Raw genomic sequence first — 15,507 nt, 5'->3', positions numbered from 1 at the left:
GAGGTGGAGATTGACGCTGAATGTATGCTTATCGCAATTGAGGTGAACTTATCCGTACAGACAGGAAGATATACTGATCAAGTATCGGCCGGAACCAAACAAGGCTTTAAGGTTATCCAACGAGTCACAGAGCCGAGTACCTCTGAGATATTTTAACTTTACTCAGTTTGGCGGGATTCACTTTGCTCTGGGATTTGGATGCTAAGGGAACATCGGCGTAAAATCACACGTTTTAACGTGAAATACGTCTGTTTTCTCACATGTCGAGCGGCTGTTTGAAGCGGAACTTTGAGTAAAACATGGCGGGGCTCGTCCGGGATTTGGCCCGTGACCTCTCGCATTTCAAATGTGATCAATCCGAAGGGAGAATCATAACCATGGACCAACGAGCCGCCGACAGTGAAAAGCGCAGCTCTCAGATTCTACGGTGGTGAGAAATGATATCATGGCCCATCGTGCATGTGCTGTCTCTCAGATACCTATGTAATTAGTGCCCCTCGCCATTGTACTGCAACTGTTCTCCTTTTGACGAATATATTATTAATTTGAAACATTGCATGAGGAAAGTACTGCATCCCTGCAAGTAAAAGGGGAATTTGGCGATTTGGTGAAATGTGAATGTCATAAAGTGGTTAAGCTGCAAGTCAACGACGACGAGAATGGGATTCGAAGCCATGTGTGCAGAGCACAATGGATGAGCAGTCCATCGCCTTAACCTCTCGGCCACCTCGTCTCTGCTATAAGACATCGTCAGCCATTCAATCTCCTGCTTTTTGTATCCAAACAGAAATAATGTGCAAGAAAGTCCACTTCACAGCTTGCTCTGCCCGTGCATGCAGATCGACAATGATGAAAACTTGCCATGAGATTCTTAAAGCAAACAGCCTTCCTTCACTTCAGGTCAGTGACTGGAAGAGATGGTTGATTTCTCGGCAGAATCACAACAAAGAATATAAAATTTCACGTAGCGAGCTAAGTTGACCGCGGCAGGACTCGAACCTGCAATCTTCTGATAACTTTGCGGTTGCAATCGAAGTCAGACGCCTTATCCATTAGGCCACGCGGCCGCTGCCAGCACCATGCATTGTGTTGTTGTATATATTGCGAGCAAATTCGGGGCAACTGCAATATCAAGGAGTGGATTTAGGAAAAGATGAGCATATTTCGAGTGAATGAACAGATGCACTGCGATCTGGGTGCGCACCGGCGCAGGCAACCCCAATGTAAATTGGAACACTATAGTTTAACAATTCGGTCATTGCAGTTGAAATCATACTCCTTCTCAAACAATACAGGATGAGCCGGGTTTATGAGAAAATCCGTTTTAAAGGGAAAGATTATGAACCGGAACTGACAACCAGCCCATTTAAACAGACACAGAATGATCCGGGATTGCAAGGACATCCCTTTTACCCAGATGCAGAATGACCCTTGACTGACAGCAGTTCACTTTTAAAAGAATAAAGTGAGATTTCGATCATCCGTGAAGGCAATTGTGCAGTGGGGCTCAGGACCACGCGGCGCAGAGACTGTTGTTGAAGCCACAGGTGATAGACAGGAAGGGAGGGACGTAAAACCAGCCCAGTCTGAAACACACAAACAAACTAATATTCCTTAACCTCCAAAGGCAGGTTTTGAAATTTCAAATTGGAAATCCGGGACAGACAGCACATCCCTTTGAAACAGACACAGAATGATGAGGGTCTGATAGCACACCATTTTACAGAGACAGAGAATGATCTCGGACAGACAGCAAATCCCCTTAAAAGGGACACGGAAATAGAATGAATAAAAACAGATAAATATGTAAAACTCGGCAGGTCGTGCAGATTTTGTGGAGGAAGAATCCGGTTTCACGTTCTGTCGGATAATAATTCCGATATTTCAGGAAAAAGTTAAAGATTACAGATGTTTTCAACAAAAATAGCGCCTGGAAAAAATACGCAGCGAGAAATGTCAAATGGGAACTTTTGTGATACAGCGGAACGAAGGAGTGATGAAATAATACATGGCACAATGGAGAAAGGCAAAGTGGGTGGTAATCGGGCAATAACGTAACAAAGGATGGGCCAGAGGAAGTGTTAGTGGGAATAGCAGAACCATTACCAGACAATGGGAGCGGTGCTTATCATCCGATACGTTGAACCTAATGTTGAGGCCAGAAGACGAGAACATGCCTACAATATAGGGTATCACCGCCTTTTAATCAGACCAGGCAGCTTTGCCAGCCCGGATTGATTTCCTGTATGCTTTGAATTCGGCAGCCAAGGGACGAATTCAAAAAGCAGCTTCTCTCATCTTTTCAGCTCTAGAGACACAGGACGCACACATGTTCAGGGCAGAGGTGGAGATTGACGCTGAATGTATGCTTATCCCAATTGAGGTGAACTTATCCGTACAGACAGGAAGATATACTGATCAAGTATCGGCCGGAACCTAACAAGGCTTTAGGTTATCCAACGAGTCACAGCGCCGAGTACCTCTGAGATATTTTAACTTTACTCAGTTTGGCGGGATTCACTTTGCTCTGGGATTTGGATGCTAAGGGAACATCGGCGTAAAATCACACGTTTTAACGTGAAATACGTCTGTTTTCTCACATGTCGAGCGGCTGTTAGAAGCGGAACTTTGAGTAAAACATGGCGGGGCTCGTCCGGGATTTGGCCCGTGACCTCTCGCATTTCAAATGTGATCAATCCGAAGGGAGAATCATAACCATGGACCAACGAGCCGCCGACAGTGAAAAGCGCAGCTCTCAGATTCTGACGGTGGTGAGAAATGATATTATGGCCCATCGTGCATGTGCTGTCTCTCAGATACCTATGTAATTAGTGCCCCTCGCCATTGTACTGCAACTGTTCTCCTTTTGACGAATATATTATTAATTTGAAACATTACATGAGGAAAGTACTGCATCCCTGCAAGTAAAAGGGGAATTTGGCGATTTGGTGAAATGTGAATGTCATAAAGTGGTTAAGCTGCAAGTCAACGACGACGAGAATGGGATTCGAAGCCATGCGTGCAGAGCACAATGGATGAGCAGTCCATCGCCTTAACCTCTCGGCCACCTCGTCTCTGCTATAAGACATCGTCAGCCATTCAATCTCCTGCTTTTTGTATCCAAACAGAAATAATGTGCAAGAAAGTCCACTTCACAGCTTGCTCTGCCCGTGCATGCAGATCGACAATGATGAAAACTTGCCATGAGATTCTTAAAGCAAACAGCCTTCCTTCACTTCAGGTGAGTGACTGGAAGAGATGGTTGATTTCTCGGCAGAATCACAACAAAGAATATAAAATTTCACGTAGCGAGCTAAGTTGACCGCGGCAGGACTCGAACCTGCAATCTTCTGATAACTTTGCGGTTGCAATCGAAGTCAGACGCCTTTTCCATTAGGCCACGCGGCCGCTACCAGTACCATTCATTGTGTTGTTGTATATATTGCGAGCAAATTCGGGGCAACTGCAATATCAAGGAGTGGATTTAGGAAAAGATGAGCATATTTCTAGTGAATGAACAGATGCACTGCGATCTGGGTGCGCTCCGGCGCAGGCAACCCCAATGTAAATTGGAACACTATAGTTTAACAATTCGGTCATTGCAGCTGAAATCATACTCCTTCTCAAACAATACAGGATGAGCCGGGTTTGTGAGAAAATCCGTTTTAAAGGGAAAGATTATGAACCGGAACTGACAACCAGCCCATTTAAACAGACACAGTATGATCCGGGATTGCAAGGACATCCCTTTTACCCAGATGCAGAATGACCCTTGACTGACAGCAGTTCACTTTTAAAAGAATAAAGTGAGATTTCGATCATCCCTGAAGGCAATTGTGCAGTGGGGCTCAGGACCACGCGGCGCAGAGACTGTTATTGAAGCCACAGGTGATAGACATGGAGGGAGGGACGTAAAACCAGCCCAGTCTGAAACACACAAACAAACTAATATTCCTTAACCTCCAAAGGCAGGTTTTGAAATTTCAAATTGGAAATCCGGGACAGACAGCACATCCCTTTGAAACAGACACAGAATGATGAGGGTCTGATAGCACACCATTTTACAGAGACAGAGAATGATCTCGGACAGACAGCAAATCCCCTTAAAAGGGACACGGAAATAGAATGAATAAAAACAGATAAATATTTAAAACTCGGCAGGTCGTGCAGATTTTGTGGAGGAAGAATCCGGTTTCACGTTCTGTCGGATAATAATTCCGATATTTCAGGAAAAAGTTAAAGATTACAGATGTTTTCAACAAAAATAGCGCCTGGAAAAAATACGCAGCGAGAAATGTCAAATGGGAACTTTTGTGATACAGCGGAACGAAGGAGTGATGAAATAATACATGGCACAATGGAGAAAGGCAAAGTGGGTGGTAATCGGGCAATAACGTAACAAAGGATGGGCCAGAGGAAGTGTTAGTGGGAATAGCAGAACCATTACCAGATAATGGGAGCGGTGCTTATCATCCGATACGTTGAACCTAATGTTGAGTCCAAGAAGACGAGAACATGCCTACAATATAGGGTATCACCGCCTTTTAATCAGACCAGGCAGCTTTGCCAGCCCGGATTGATTTCCTGTATGCTTTGAATTCGGCAGCCAAGGGACGAATTCAAAATGCAGCTTCTCTCATCTTTTCAGCTCTAGAGACACAGGACGCACACATGTTCAGGGCAGAGGTGGAGATTGACGCTGAATGTATGCTTATCCCAATTGAGGTGAACTTATCCGTACAGACAGGAAGATATACTGATCAAGTATCGGCCGGAACCAAACAAGGCTTTAAGGTTATCCAACGAGTCACAGAGCCGAGTACCTCTGAGATATTTTAACTTTACTCAGTTTGGCGGGATTCACTTTGCTCTGGGATTTGGATGCTAAGGGAACATCGGCGTAAAATCACACGTTTTAACGTGAAATACGTCTGTTTTCTCACATGTCGAGCGGCTGTTAGAAGCGGAACTTTGAGTAAAACATGGCGGGGCTCGTCCGGGATTTGGCCCGTGACCTCTCGCATTTCAAATGTGATCAATCCGAAGGGAGAATCATAACCGTGGACCAACGAGCCGCCGACAGTGAAAAGCGCAGCTCTCAGATTCTGACGGTGGTGAGAAATGATATTATGGCCCATCGTGCATGTGCTGTCTCTCAGATACCTACCTAATTAGTGCCCCTCGCCATTGTACTGCAACTGTTCTCCTTTTGACGAATATATTATTAATTTTAGACATTACATGAGGAAAGTACTGCATCCCTGTAAGTAAAAGGGGAATTTGGCGATGAGGTGAAAGTCAAAAAGTGGTCAAGCTGCAAGGCAACGACGACGAGAATGGGATTCGAACCCATGCGTACAGAGCACAATGGATTAGCAGTCCATCGCCTTAACCTCTCGGCCAGCTCGTCTCTGCTATAGGACATCGTCAGCCATTCAATCTCCTGCTTTTTGTATCCAAACAGAAATAATGTGCAAGAAAGTCCACTTCACAGCTTGCTCTGCCCGTGCATGCAGATCGACAATGATGAAAACTTGCCATTAGATTCTTAAAGCAAACAGCCTTCCTTCACTTCAGGTGAGTGACTGGAAGAGATGGTTGATTTCTCGGCAGAATCACAACAAACCATATAAAATTTCACGTAGCGAGCTAAGTTGACCGCGGCAGGACTCGAACCTGCAATCTTCTGATAACTTTGCGGTTGTAATCGAAGTCAGACGCCTTATCCATTAGGCCACGCGGCCGCTGCCAGCACCATTCATTGTGTTGTTGTATATATTGCGAGCAAATTCGGGCCAACTGCAATATCAAGGAGTGGATTTAGGAAAAGATGAGCATATTTCGAGTGAATGAACAGATGCACTGCGATCTGGGTGCGCACCGGCGCAGGCAACCCCAATGTAAATTGGAACACTATAGTTTAACAATTCGGTCATTGCAGCTGAAATCATACTCCTTCTCAAACAATACAGGATGAGCCGGGTTTATGAGAAAATCCGTTTTAAAGGGAAAGATTATGAACCGGAACTGACAACCAGCCCATTTAAACAGACACAGAATGATCCGGGATTGCAAGGACATCCCTTTTACCCAGATGCAGAATGACCCTTGACTGACAGCAGTTCACTTTTAAAAGAATAAAGTGAGATTTCGCTCATCCCTGAAGGCAATTGTGCAGTGGGGCTCAGGACCACGCGGCGCAGAGACTGTTATTGAAGCCACAGGTGATAGACAGGGAGGGAGGGACGTAAAACCAGCCCAGTCTGAAACACACAAACAAACTAATATTCCTTAACCTCCAAAGGCAGGTTTTGAAATTTCAAATTGGAAATCCGGGACAGACAGCACATCCCTTTGAAACAGACACAGAATGATGAGGGTCTGATAGCACACCATTTTACAGAGACAGAGAATGATCTCGGACAGACAGCAAATCCCCTTAAAAGGGACACGGAAATAGAATGAATAAAAACAGATAAATATTTAAAACTCGGCAGGTCGTGCAGATTTTGTGGAGGAAGAATCCGGTTTCACGTTCTGTCGGATAATAATTCCGATATTTCAGGAAAAAGTTAAAGATTACAGATGTTTTCAACAAAAATAGCGCCTGGAAAAAATACGCAGCGAGAAATGTCAAATGGGAACTTTTGTGATACAGCGGAACGAAGGAGTGATGAAATAATACATGGCACAATGGAGAAAGGCAAAGTGGGTGGTAATCGGGCAATAACGTAACAAAGGATGGGCCAGAGGAAGTGTTAGTGGGAATAGCAGAACCATTACCAGACAATGGGAGCGGTGCTTATCATCCGATAGGTTGAACCTAATGTTGAGTCCAGAAGACGAGAACATGCCTACAATATAGGGTATCACCGCCTTTTAATCAGACCAGGCAGCTTTGCCAGCCCGGATTGATTTCCTGTATGCTTTGAATTCGGCAGCCAAGGGACGAATTCAAAAAGCAGCTTCTCTCATCTTTTCAGCTCTAGAGACACAGGACGCACACATGTTCAGGGCAGAGGTGGAGATTGACGCTGAATGTATGCTTATCCCAATTGAGGTGAACTTATCCGTACAGACAGGAAGATATACTGATCAAGTATCGGCCGGAACCAAACAAGGCTTTAAGGTTATCCAACGAGTCACAGAGCCGAGTACCTCTGAGATATTTTAACTTTACTCAGTTTGGCGGGATTCACTTTGCTCTGGGATTTGGATGCTAAGATAACATCGGCGTAAAATCACACGTTTTAACGTGAAATACGTCTGTTTTCTCACATGTCGAGCGGCTGTTAGAAGCGGAACTTTGAGTAAAACATGGCGGGGCTCGTCCGGGATTTGGCCCGTGACCTCTCGCATTTCAAATGTGATCAATCCGAAGGGAGAATCATAACCGTGGACCAACGAGCCGCCGACAGTGAAAAGCGCAGCTCTCAGATTCTGACGGTGGTGAGAAATGATATTATGGCCCATCGTGCATGTGCTGTCTCTCAGATACCTATCTAATTAGTGCCCCTCGCCATTGTACTGCAACTGTTCTCCTTTTGACGAATATATTATTAATTTTAGACATTACATGAGGAAAGTACTGCATCCCTGTAAGTAAAAGGGGAATTTGGCGATGAGGTGAAAGTCAAAAAGTGGTCAAGCTGCAAGGCAACGACGACGAGAATGGGATTCGAACCCATGCGTACAGAGCACAATGGATTAGCAGTCCATCGCCTTAACCTCTCGGCCAGCTCGTCTCTGCTATAGGACATCGTCAGCCATTCAATCTCCTGCTTTTTGTATCCAAACAGAAATAATGTGCAAGAAAGTCCACTTCACAGCTTGCTCTGCCCGTGCATGCAGATCGACAATGATGAAAACTTGCCATTAGATTCTTAAAGCAAACAGCCTTCCTTCACTTCAGGTGAGTGACTGGAAGAGATGGTTGATTTCTCGGCAGAATCACAACAAAGCATATAAAATTTCACGTAGCGAGCTAAGTTGACCGCGGCAGGACTCGAACCTGCAATCTTCTGATAACTTTGCGGTTGTAATCGAAGTCAGACGCCTTATCCATTAGGCCACGCGGCCGCTGCCAGCACCATTCATTGTGTTGTTGTATATATTGCGAGCAAATTCGGGGCAACTGCAATATCAAGGAGTGGATTTAGGAAAAGATGAGCATATTTCGAGTGAATGAACAGATGCACTGCGATCTGGGTGCGCACCGGCGCAGGCAACCCCAATGTAAATTGGAACACTATAGTTTAACAATTCGGTCATTGCAGCTGAAATCATACTCCTTCTCAAACAATACAGGATGAGCCGGGTTTATGAGAAAATCCGTTTTAAAGGGAAAGATTATGAACCGGAACTGACAACCAGCCCATTTAAACAGACACAGAATGATCCGGGATTGCAAGGACATCCCTTTTACCCAGATGCAGAATGACCCTTGACTGACAGCAGTTCACTTTTAAAAGAATAAAGTGAGATTTCGCTCATCCCTGAAGGCAATTGTGCAGTGGGGCTCAGGACCACGCGGCGCAGAGACTGTTATTGAAGCCACAGGTGATAGACAGGGAGGGAGGGACGTAAAACCAGCCCAGTCTGAAACACACAAACAAACTAATATTCCTTAACCTCCAAAGGCAGGTTTTGAAATTTCAAATTGGAAATCCGGGACAGACAGCACATCCCTTTGAAACAGACACAGAATGATGAGGGTCTGATAGCACACCATTTTACAGAGACAGAGAATGATCTCGGACAGACAGCAAATCCCCTTAAAAGGGACACGGAAATAGAATGAATAAAAACAGATAAATATTTAAAACTCGGCAGGTCGTGCAGATTTTGTGGAGGAAGAATCCGGTTTCACGTTCTGTCGGATAATAATTCCGATATTTCAGGAAAAAGTTAAAGATTACAGATGTTTTCAACAAAAATAGCGCCTGGAAAAAATACGCAGCGAGAAATGTCAAATGGGAACTTTTGTGATACAGCGGAACGAAGGAGTGATGAAATAATACATGGCACAATGGAGAAAGGCAAAGTGGGTGGTAATCGGGCAATAACGTAACAAAGGATGGGCCAGAGGAAGTGTTAGTGGGAATAGCAGAACCATTACCAGACAATGGGAGCGGTGCTTATCATCCGATAGGTTGAACCTAATGTTGAGTCCAGAAGACGAGAACATGCCTACAATATAGGGTATCACCGCCTTTTAATCAGACCAGGCAGCTTTGCCAGCCCGGATTGATTTCCTGTATGCTTTGAATTCGGCAGCCAAGGGACGAATTCAAAAAGCAGCTTCTCTCATCTTTTCAGCTCTAGAGACACAGGACGCACACATGTTCAGGGCAGAGGTGGAGATTGACGCTGAATGTATGCTTATCCCAATTGAGGTGAACTTATCCGTACAGACAGGAAGATATACTGATCAAGTATCGGCCGGAACCAAACAAGGCTTTAAGGTTATCCAACGAGTCACAGAGCCGAGTACCTCTGAGATATTTTAACTTTACTCAGTTTGGCGGGATTCACTTTGCTCTGGGATTTGGATGCTAAGGGAACATCGGCGTAAAATCACACGTTTTAACGTGAAATACGTCTGTTTTCTCACATGTCGAGCGGCTGTTAGAAGCGGAACTTTGAGTAAAACATGGCGGGGCTCGTCCGGGATTTGGCCCGTGACCTCTCGCATTTCAAATGTGATCAATCCGAAGGGAGAATCATAACCGTGGACCAACGAGCCGCCGACAGTGAAAAGCGCAGCTCTCAGATTCTGACGGTGGTGAGAAATGATATTATGGCCCATCGTGCATGTGCTGTCTCTCAGATACCTATCTAATTAGTGCCCCTCGCCATTGTACTGCAACTGTTCTCCTTTTGACGAATATATTATTAATTTTAGACATTACATGAGGAAAGTACTGCATCCCTGTAAGTAAAAGGGGAATTTGGCGATGAGGTGAAAGTCAAAAAGTGGTCAAGCTGCAAGGCAACGACGACGAGAATGGGATTCGAACCCATGCGTACAGAGCACAATGGATTAGCAGTCCATCGCCTTAACCTCTCGGCCAGCTCGTCTCTGCTATAGGACATCGTCAGCCATTCAATCTCCTGCTTTTTGTATCCAAACAGAAATAATGTGCAAGAAAGTCCACTTCACAGCTTGCTCTGCCCGTGCATGCAGATCGACAATGATGAAAACTTGCCATTAGATTCTTAAAGCAAACAGCCTTCCTTCACTTCAGGTGAGTGACTGGAAGAGATGGTTGATTTCTCGGCAGAATCACAACAAAGCATATAAAATTTCACGTAGCGAGCTAAGTTGACCGCGGCAGGACTCGAACCTGCAATCTTCTGATAACTTTGCGGTTGTAATCGAAGTCAGACGCCTTATCCATTAGGCCACGCGGCCGCTGCCAGCACCATTCATTGTGTTGTTGTATATATTGCGAGCAAATTCGGGGCAACTGCAATATCAAGGAGTGGATTTAGGAAAAGATGAGCATATTTCGAGTGAATGAACAGATGCACTGCGATCTGGGTGCGCACCGGCGCAGGCAACCCCAATGTAAATTGGAACACTATAGTTTAACAATTCGGTCATTGCAGCTGAAATCATACTCCTTCTCAAACAATACAGGATGAGCCGGGTTTATGAGAAAATCCGTTTTAAAGGGAAAGATTATGAACCGGAACTGACAACCAGCCCATTTAAACAGACACAGAATGATCCGGGATTGCAAGGACATCCCTTTTACCCAGATGCAGAATGACCCTTGACTGACAGCAGTTCACTTTTAAAAGAATAAAGTGAGATTTCGCTCATCCCTGAAGGCAATTGTGCAGTGGGGCTCAGGACCACGCGGCGCAGAGACTGTTATTGAAGCCACAGGTGATAGACAGGGAGGGAGGGACGTAAAACCAGCCCAGTCTGAAACACACAAACAAACTAATATTCCTTAACCTCCAAAGGCAGGTTTTGAAATTTCAAATTGGAAATCCGGGACAGACAGCACATCCCTTTGAAACAGACACAGAATGATGAGGGTCTGATAGCACACCATTTTACAGAGACAGAGAATGATCTCGGACAGACAGCAAATCCCCTTAAAAGGGACACGGAAATAGAATGAATAAAAACAGATAAATATTTAAAACTCGGCAGGTCGTGCAGATTTTGTGGAGGAAGAATCCGGTTTCACGTTCTGTCGGATAATAATTCCGATATTTCAGGAAAAAGTTAAAGATTACAGATGTTTTCAACAAAAATAGCGCCTGGAAAAAATACGCAGCGAGAAATGTCAAATGGGAACTTTTGTGATACAGCGGAACGAAGGAGTGATGAAATAATACATGGCACAATGGAGAAAGGCAAAGTGGGTGGTAATCGGGCAATAACGTAACAAAGGATGGGCCAGAGGAAGTGTTAGTGGGAATAGCAGAACCATTACCAGACAATGGGAGCGGTGCTTATCATCCGATACGTTGAACCTAATGTTGAGTCCAGAAGACGAGAACATGCCTACAATATAGGGTATCACCGCCTTTTAATCAGACCAGGCAGCTTTGCCAGCCCGGATTCATTTCCTGTATGCTTTGAATTCGGCAGCCAAGGGACGAATTCAAAAAGCAGCTTCTCTCATCTTTTCAGCTCTAGAGACACAGGACGCACACATGTTCAGGGCAGAGGTGGAGATTGACGCTGAATGTATGCTTATCCCAATTGAGGTGAACTTATCCGTACAGACAGGAAGATATACTGATCAAGTATCGGCCGGAACCAAACAAGGCTTTAAGGTTATCCAACGAGTCACAGAGCCGAGTACCTCTGAGATATTTTAACTTTACTCAGTTTGGCGGGATTCACTTTGCTCTGGGATTTGGATGCTAAGGGAACATCGGCGTAAAATCACACGTTTTAACGTGAAATACGTCTGTTTTCTCACATGTCGAGCGGCTGTTAGAAGCGGAACTTTGAGTAAAACATGGCGGGGCTCGTCCGGGATTTGGCCCGTGACCTCTCGCATTTCAAATGTGATCAATCCGAAGGGAGAATCATAACCGTGGACCAACGAGCCGCCGACAGTGAAAAGCGCAGCTCTCAGATTCTGACGGTGGTGAGAAATGATATTATGGCCCATCGTGCATGTGCTGTCTCTCAGATACCTATCTAATTAGTGCCCCTCGCCATTGTACTGCAACTGTTCTCCTTTTGACGAATATATTATTAATTTTAGACATTACATGAGGAAAGTACTGCATCCCTGTAAGTAAAAGGGGAATTTGGCGATGAGGTGAAAGTCAAAAAGTGGTCAAGCTGCAAGGCAACGACGACGAGAATGGGATTCGAACCCATGCGTACAGAGCACAATGGATTAGCAGTCCATCGCCTTAACCTCTCGGCCAGCTCGTCTCTGCTATAGGACATCGTCAGCCATTCAATCTCCTGCTTTTTGTATCCAAACAGAAATAATGTGCAAGAAAGTCCACTTCACAGCTTGCTCTGCCCGTGCATGCAGATCGACAATGATGAAAACTTGCCATTAGATTCTTAAAGCAAACAGCCTTCCTTCACTTCAGGTGAGTGACTGGAAGAGATGGTTGATTTCTCGGCAGAATCACAACAAAGCATATAAAATTTCACGTAGCGAGCTAAGTTGACCGCGGCAGGACTCGAACCTGCAATCTTCTGATAACTTTGCGGTTGTAATCGAAGTCAGACGCCTTATCCATTAGGCCACGCGGCCGCTGCCAGCACCATTCATTGTGTTGTTGTATATATTGCGAGCAAATTCGGGGCAACTGCAATATCAAGGAGTGGATTTAGGAAAAGATGAGCATATTTCGAGTGAATGAACAGATGCACTGCGATCTGGGTGCGCACCGGCGCAGGCAACCCCAATGTAAATTGGAACACTATAGTTTAACAATTCGGTCATTGCAGCTGAAATCATACTCCTTCTCAAACAATACAGGATGAGCCGGGTTTATGAGAAAATCCGTTTTAAAGGGAAAGATTATGAACCGGAACTGACAACCAGCCCATTTAAACAGACACAGAATGATCCGGGATTGCAAGGACATCCCTTTTACCCAGATGCAGAATGACCCTTGACTGACAGCAGTTCACTTTTAAAAGAATAAAGTGAGATTTCGCTCATCCCTGAAGGCAATTGTGCAGTGGGGCTCAGGACCACGCGGCGCAGAGACTGTTATTGAAGCCACAGGTGATAGACAGGGAGGGAGGGACGTAAAACCAGCCCAGTCTGAAACACACAAACAAACTAATATTCCTTAACCTCCAAAGGCAGGTTTTGAAATTTCAAATTGGAAATCCGGGACAGACAGCACATCCCTTTGAAACAGACACAGAATGATGAGGGTCTGATAGCACACCATTTTACAGAGACAGAGAATGATCTCGGACAGACAGCAAATCCCCTTAAAAGGGACACGGAAATAGAATGAATAAAAACAGATAAATATTTAAAACTCGGCAGGTCGTGCAGATTTTGTGGAGGAAGAATCCGGTTTCACGTTCTGTCGGATAATAATTCCGATATTTCAGGAAAAAGTTAAAGATTACAGATGTTTTCAACAAAAATAGCGCCTGGAAAAAATACGCAGCGAGAAATGTCAAATGGGAACTTTTGTGATACAGCGGAACGAAGGAGTGATGAAATAATACATGGCACAATGGAGAAAGGCAAAGTGGGTGGTAATCGGGCAATAACGTAACAAAGGATGGGCCAGAGGAAGTGTTAGTGGGAATAGCAGAACCATTACCAGACAATGGGAGCGGTGCTTATCATCCGATACGTTGAACCTAATGTTGAGTCCAGAAGACGAGAACATGCCTACAATATAGGGTATCACCGCCTTTTAATCAGACCAGGCAGCTTTGCCAGCCCGGATTCATTTCCTGTATGCTTTGAATTCGGCAGCCAAGGGACGAATTCAAAAAGCAGCTTCTCTCATCTTTTCAGCTCTAGAGACACAGGACGCACACATGTTCAGGGCAGAGGTGGAGATTGACGCTGAATGTATGCTTATCCCAATTGAGGTGAACTTATCCGTACAGACAGGAAGATATACTGATCAAGTATCGGCCGGAACCAAACAAGGCTTTAAGGTTATCCAACGAGTCACAGAGCCGAGTACCTCTGAGATATTTTAACTTTACTCAGTTTGGCGGGATTCACTTTGCTCTGGGATTTGGATGCTAAGGGAACATCGGCGTAAAATCACACGTTTTAACGTGAAATACGTCTGTTTTCTCACATGTCGAGCGGCTGTTAGAAGCGGAACTTTGAGTAAAACATGGCGGGGCTCGTCCGGGATTTGGCCCGTGACCTCTCGCATTTCAAATGTGATCAATCCGAAGGGAGAATCATAACCGTGGACCAACGAGCCGCCGACAGTGAAAAGCGCAGCTCTCAGATTCTGACGGTGGTGAGAAATGATATTATGGCCCATCGTGCATGTGCTGTCTCTCAGATACCTATCTAATTAGTGCCCCTCGCCATTGTACTGCAACTGTTCTCCTTTTGACGAATATATTATTAATTTTAGACATTACATGAGGAAAGTACTGCATCCCTGTAAGTAAAAGGGGAATTTGGCGATGAGGTGAAAGTCAAAAAGTGGTCAAGCTGCAAGGCAACGACGACGAGAATGGGATTCGAACCCATGCGTACAGAGCACAATGGATTAGCAGTCCATCGCCTTAACCTCTCGGCCAGCTCGTCTCTGCTATAGGACATCGTCAGCCATTCAATCTCCTGCTTTTTGTATCCAAACAGAAATAATGTGCAAGAAAGTCCACTTCACAGCTTGCTCTGCCCGTGCATGCAGATCGACAATGATGAAAACTTGCCATTAGATTCTTAAAGCAAACAGCCTTCCTTCACTTCAGGTGAGTGACTGGAAGAGATGGTTGATTTCTCGGCAGAATCACAACAAAGCATATAAAATTTCACGTAGCGAGCTAAGTTGACCGCGGCAGGACTCGAACCTGCAATCTTCTGATAACTTTGCGGTTGTAATCGAAGTCAGACGCCTTATCCATTAGGCCACGCGGCCGCTGCCAGCACCATTCATTGTGTTGTTGTATATATTGCGAGCAAATTCGGGGCAACTGCAATATCAAGGAGTGGATTTAGGAAAAGATGAGCATATTTCGAGTGAATGAACAGATGCACTGCGATCTGGGTGCGCACCGGCGCAGGCAACCCCAATGTAAATTGGAACACTATAGTTTAACAATTCGGTCATTGCAGCTGAAATCATACTCCTTCTCAAACAATACAGGATGAGCCGGGTTTATGAGAAAATCCGTTTTAAAGGGAAAGATTATGAACCGGAACTGACAACCAGCCCATTTAAACAGACACAGAATGATCCGGGATTGCAAGGACATCCCTTTTACCCAGATGCAGAATGACCCTTGACTGACAGCAGTTCACTTTTAAAAGAATAAAGTGAGATTTCGCTCATCCCTGAAGG

The 15,507-nt window shown here is 44.9% G+C and overlaps 14 non-coding genes across 14 annotated transcripts; all 14 read right to left on the bottom strand.

Annotated features, from left to right (window-relative positions):
* Window positions 1–651: 651 nt before the first annotated feature.
* On the bottom strand, window positions 652–733 carry trnas-gcu (transfer RNA serine (anticodon GCU)). The gene has a single exon. It is a non-coding gene; the product is annotated as a tRNA-Ser (tRNA).
* A 245-nt stretch (window positions 734–978) lies between these two features.
* Window positions 979–1,067, bottom strand: trnar-ucg (transfer RNA arginine (anticodon UCG)). The gene is given in 2 exon segments: window positions 979–1,014; window positions 1,031–1,067. It is a non-coding gene; the product is annotated as a tRNA-Arg (tRNA).
* Window positions 1,068–2,992: 1,925 nt separating this feature from the next.
* trnas-gcu (transfer RNA serine (anticodon GCU)) lies at window positions 2,993–3,074 on the bottom strand. The gene has a single exon. It is a non-coding gene; the product is annotated as a tRNA-Ser (tRNA).
* Window positions 3,075–3,319: 245 nt separating this feature from the next.
* On the bottom strand, window positions 3,320–3,408 carry trnar-ucg (transfer RNA arginine (anticodon UCG)). The gene is given in 2 exon segments: window positions 3,320–3,355; window positions 3,372–3,408. It is a non-coding gene; the product is annotated as a tRNA-Arg (tRNA).
* Window positions 3,409–5,328: 1,920 nt separating this feature from the next.
* On the bottom strand, window positions 5,329–5,410 carry trnas-gcu (transfer RNA serine (anticodon GCU)). Its single transcript has one exon. It is a non-coding gene; the product is annotated as a tRNA-Ser (tRNA).
* Window positions 5,411–5,655: 245 nt separating this feature from the next.
* Window positions 5,656–5,744, bottom strand: trnar-ucg (transfer RNA arginine (anticodon UCG)). Its single transcript is given in 2 exon segments — window positions 5,656–5,691; window positions 5,708–5,744. It is a non-coding gene; the product is annotated as a tRNA-Arg (tRNA).
* A 1,919-nt stretch (window positions 5,745–7,663) lies between these two features.
* On the bottom strand, window positions 7,664–7,745 carry trnas-gcu (transfer RNA serine (anticodon GCU)). The gene has a single exon. It is a non-coding gene; the product is annotated as a tRNA-Ser (tRNA).
* Window positions 7,746–7,990: 245 nt separating this feature from the next.
* Window positions 7,991–8,079, bottom strand: trnar-ucg (transfer RNA arginine (anticodon UCG)). Its single transcript is given in 2 exon segments — window positions 7,991–8,026; window positions 8,043–8,079. It is a non-coding gene; the product is annotated as a tRNA-Arg (tRNA).
* Window positions 8,080–9,998: 1,919 nt separating this feature from the next.
* Window positions 9,999–10,080, bottom strand: trnas-gcu (transfer RNA serine (anticodon GCU)). Its single transcript has one exon. It is a non-coding gene; the product is annotated as a tRNA-Ser (tRNA).
* A 245-nt stretch (window positions 10,081–10,325) lies between these two features.
* trnar-ucg (transfer RNA arginine (anticodon UCG)) lies at window positions 10,326–10,414 on the bottom strand. Its single transcript is given in 2 exon segments — window positions 10,326–10,361; window positions 10,378–10,414. It is a non-coding gene; the product is annotated as a tRNA-Arg (tRNA).
* Window positions 10,415–12,333: 1,919 nt separating this feature from the next.
* On the bottom strand, window positions 12,334–12,415 carry trnas-gcu (transfer RNA serine (anticodon GCU)). Its single transcript has one exon. It is a non-coding gene; the product is annotated as a tRNA-Ser (tRNA).
* A 245-nt stretch (window positions 12,416–12,660) lies between these two features.
* On the bottom strand, window positions 12,661–12,749 carry trnar-ucg (transfer RNA arginine (anticodon UCG)). Its single transcript is given in 2 exon segments — window positions 12,661–12,696; window positions 12,713–12,749. It is a non-coding gene; the product is annotated as a tRNA-Arg (tRNA).
* A 1,919-nt stretch (window positions 12,750–14,668) lies between these two features.
* On the bottom strand, window positions 14,669–14,750 carry trnas-gcu (transfer RNA serine (anticodon GCU)). The gene has a single exon. It is a non-coding gene; the product is annotated as a tRNA-Ser (tRNA).
* Window positions 14,751–14,995: 245 nt separating this feature from the next.
* On the bottom strand, window positions 14,996–15,084 carry trnar-ucg (transfer RNA arginine (anticodon UCG)). The gene is given in 2 exon segments: window positions 14,996–15,031; window positions 15,048–15,084. It is a non-coding gene; the product is annotated as a tRNA-Arg (tRNA).
* Between the last annotated feature and the right edge of the window lie 423 nt (window positions 15,085–15,507).

This window comes from Pristiophorus japonicus, unplaced genomic scaffold, assembly GCF_044704955.1.
Source record: "Pristiophorus japonicus isolate sPriJap1 unplaced genomic scaffold, sPriJap1.hap1 HAP1_SCAFFOLD_80, whole genome shotgun sequence".
Taxonomy (NCBI): domain Eukaryota; kingdom Metazoa; phylum Chordata; class Chondrichthyes; family Pristiophoridae; genus Pristiophorus; species Pristiophorus japonicus.
This window is presented reverse-complemented; position numbering and strand designations above follow the sequence as displayed.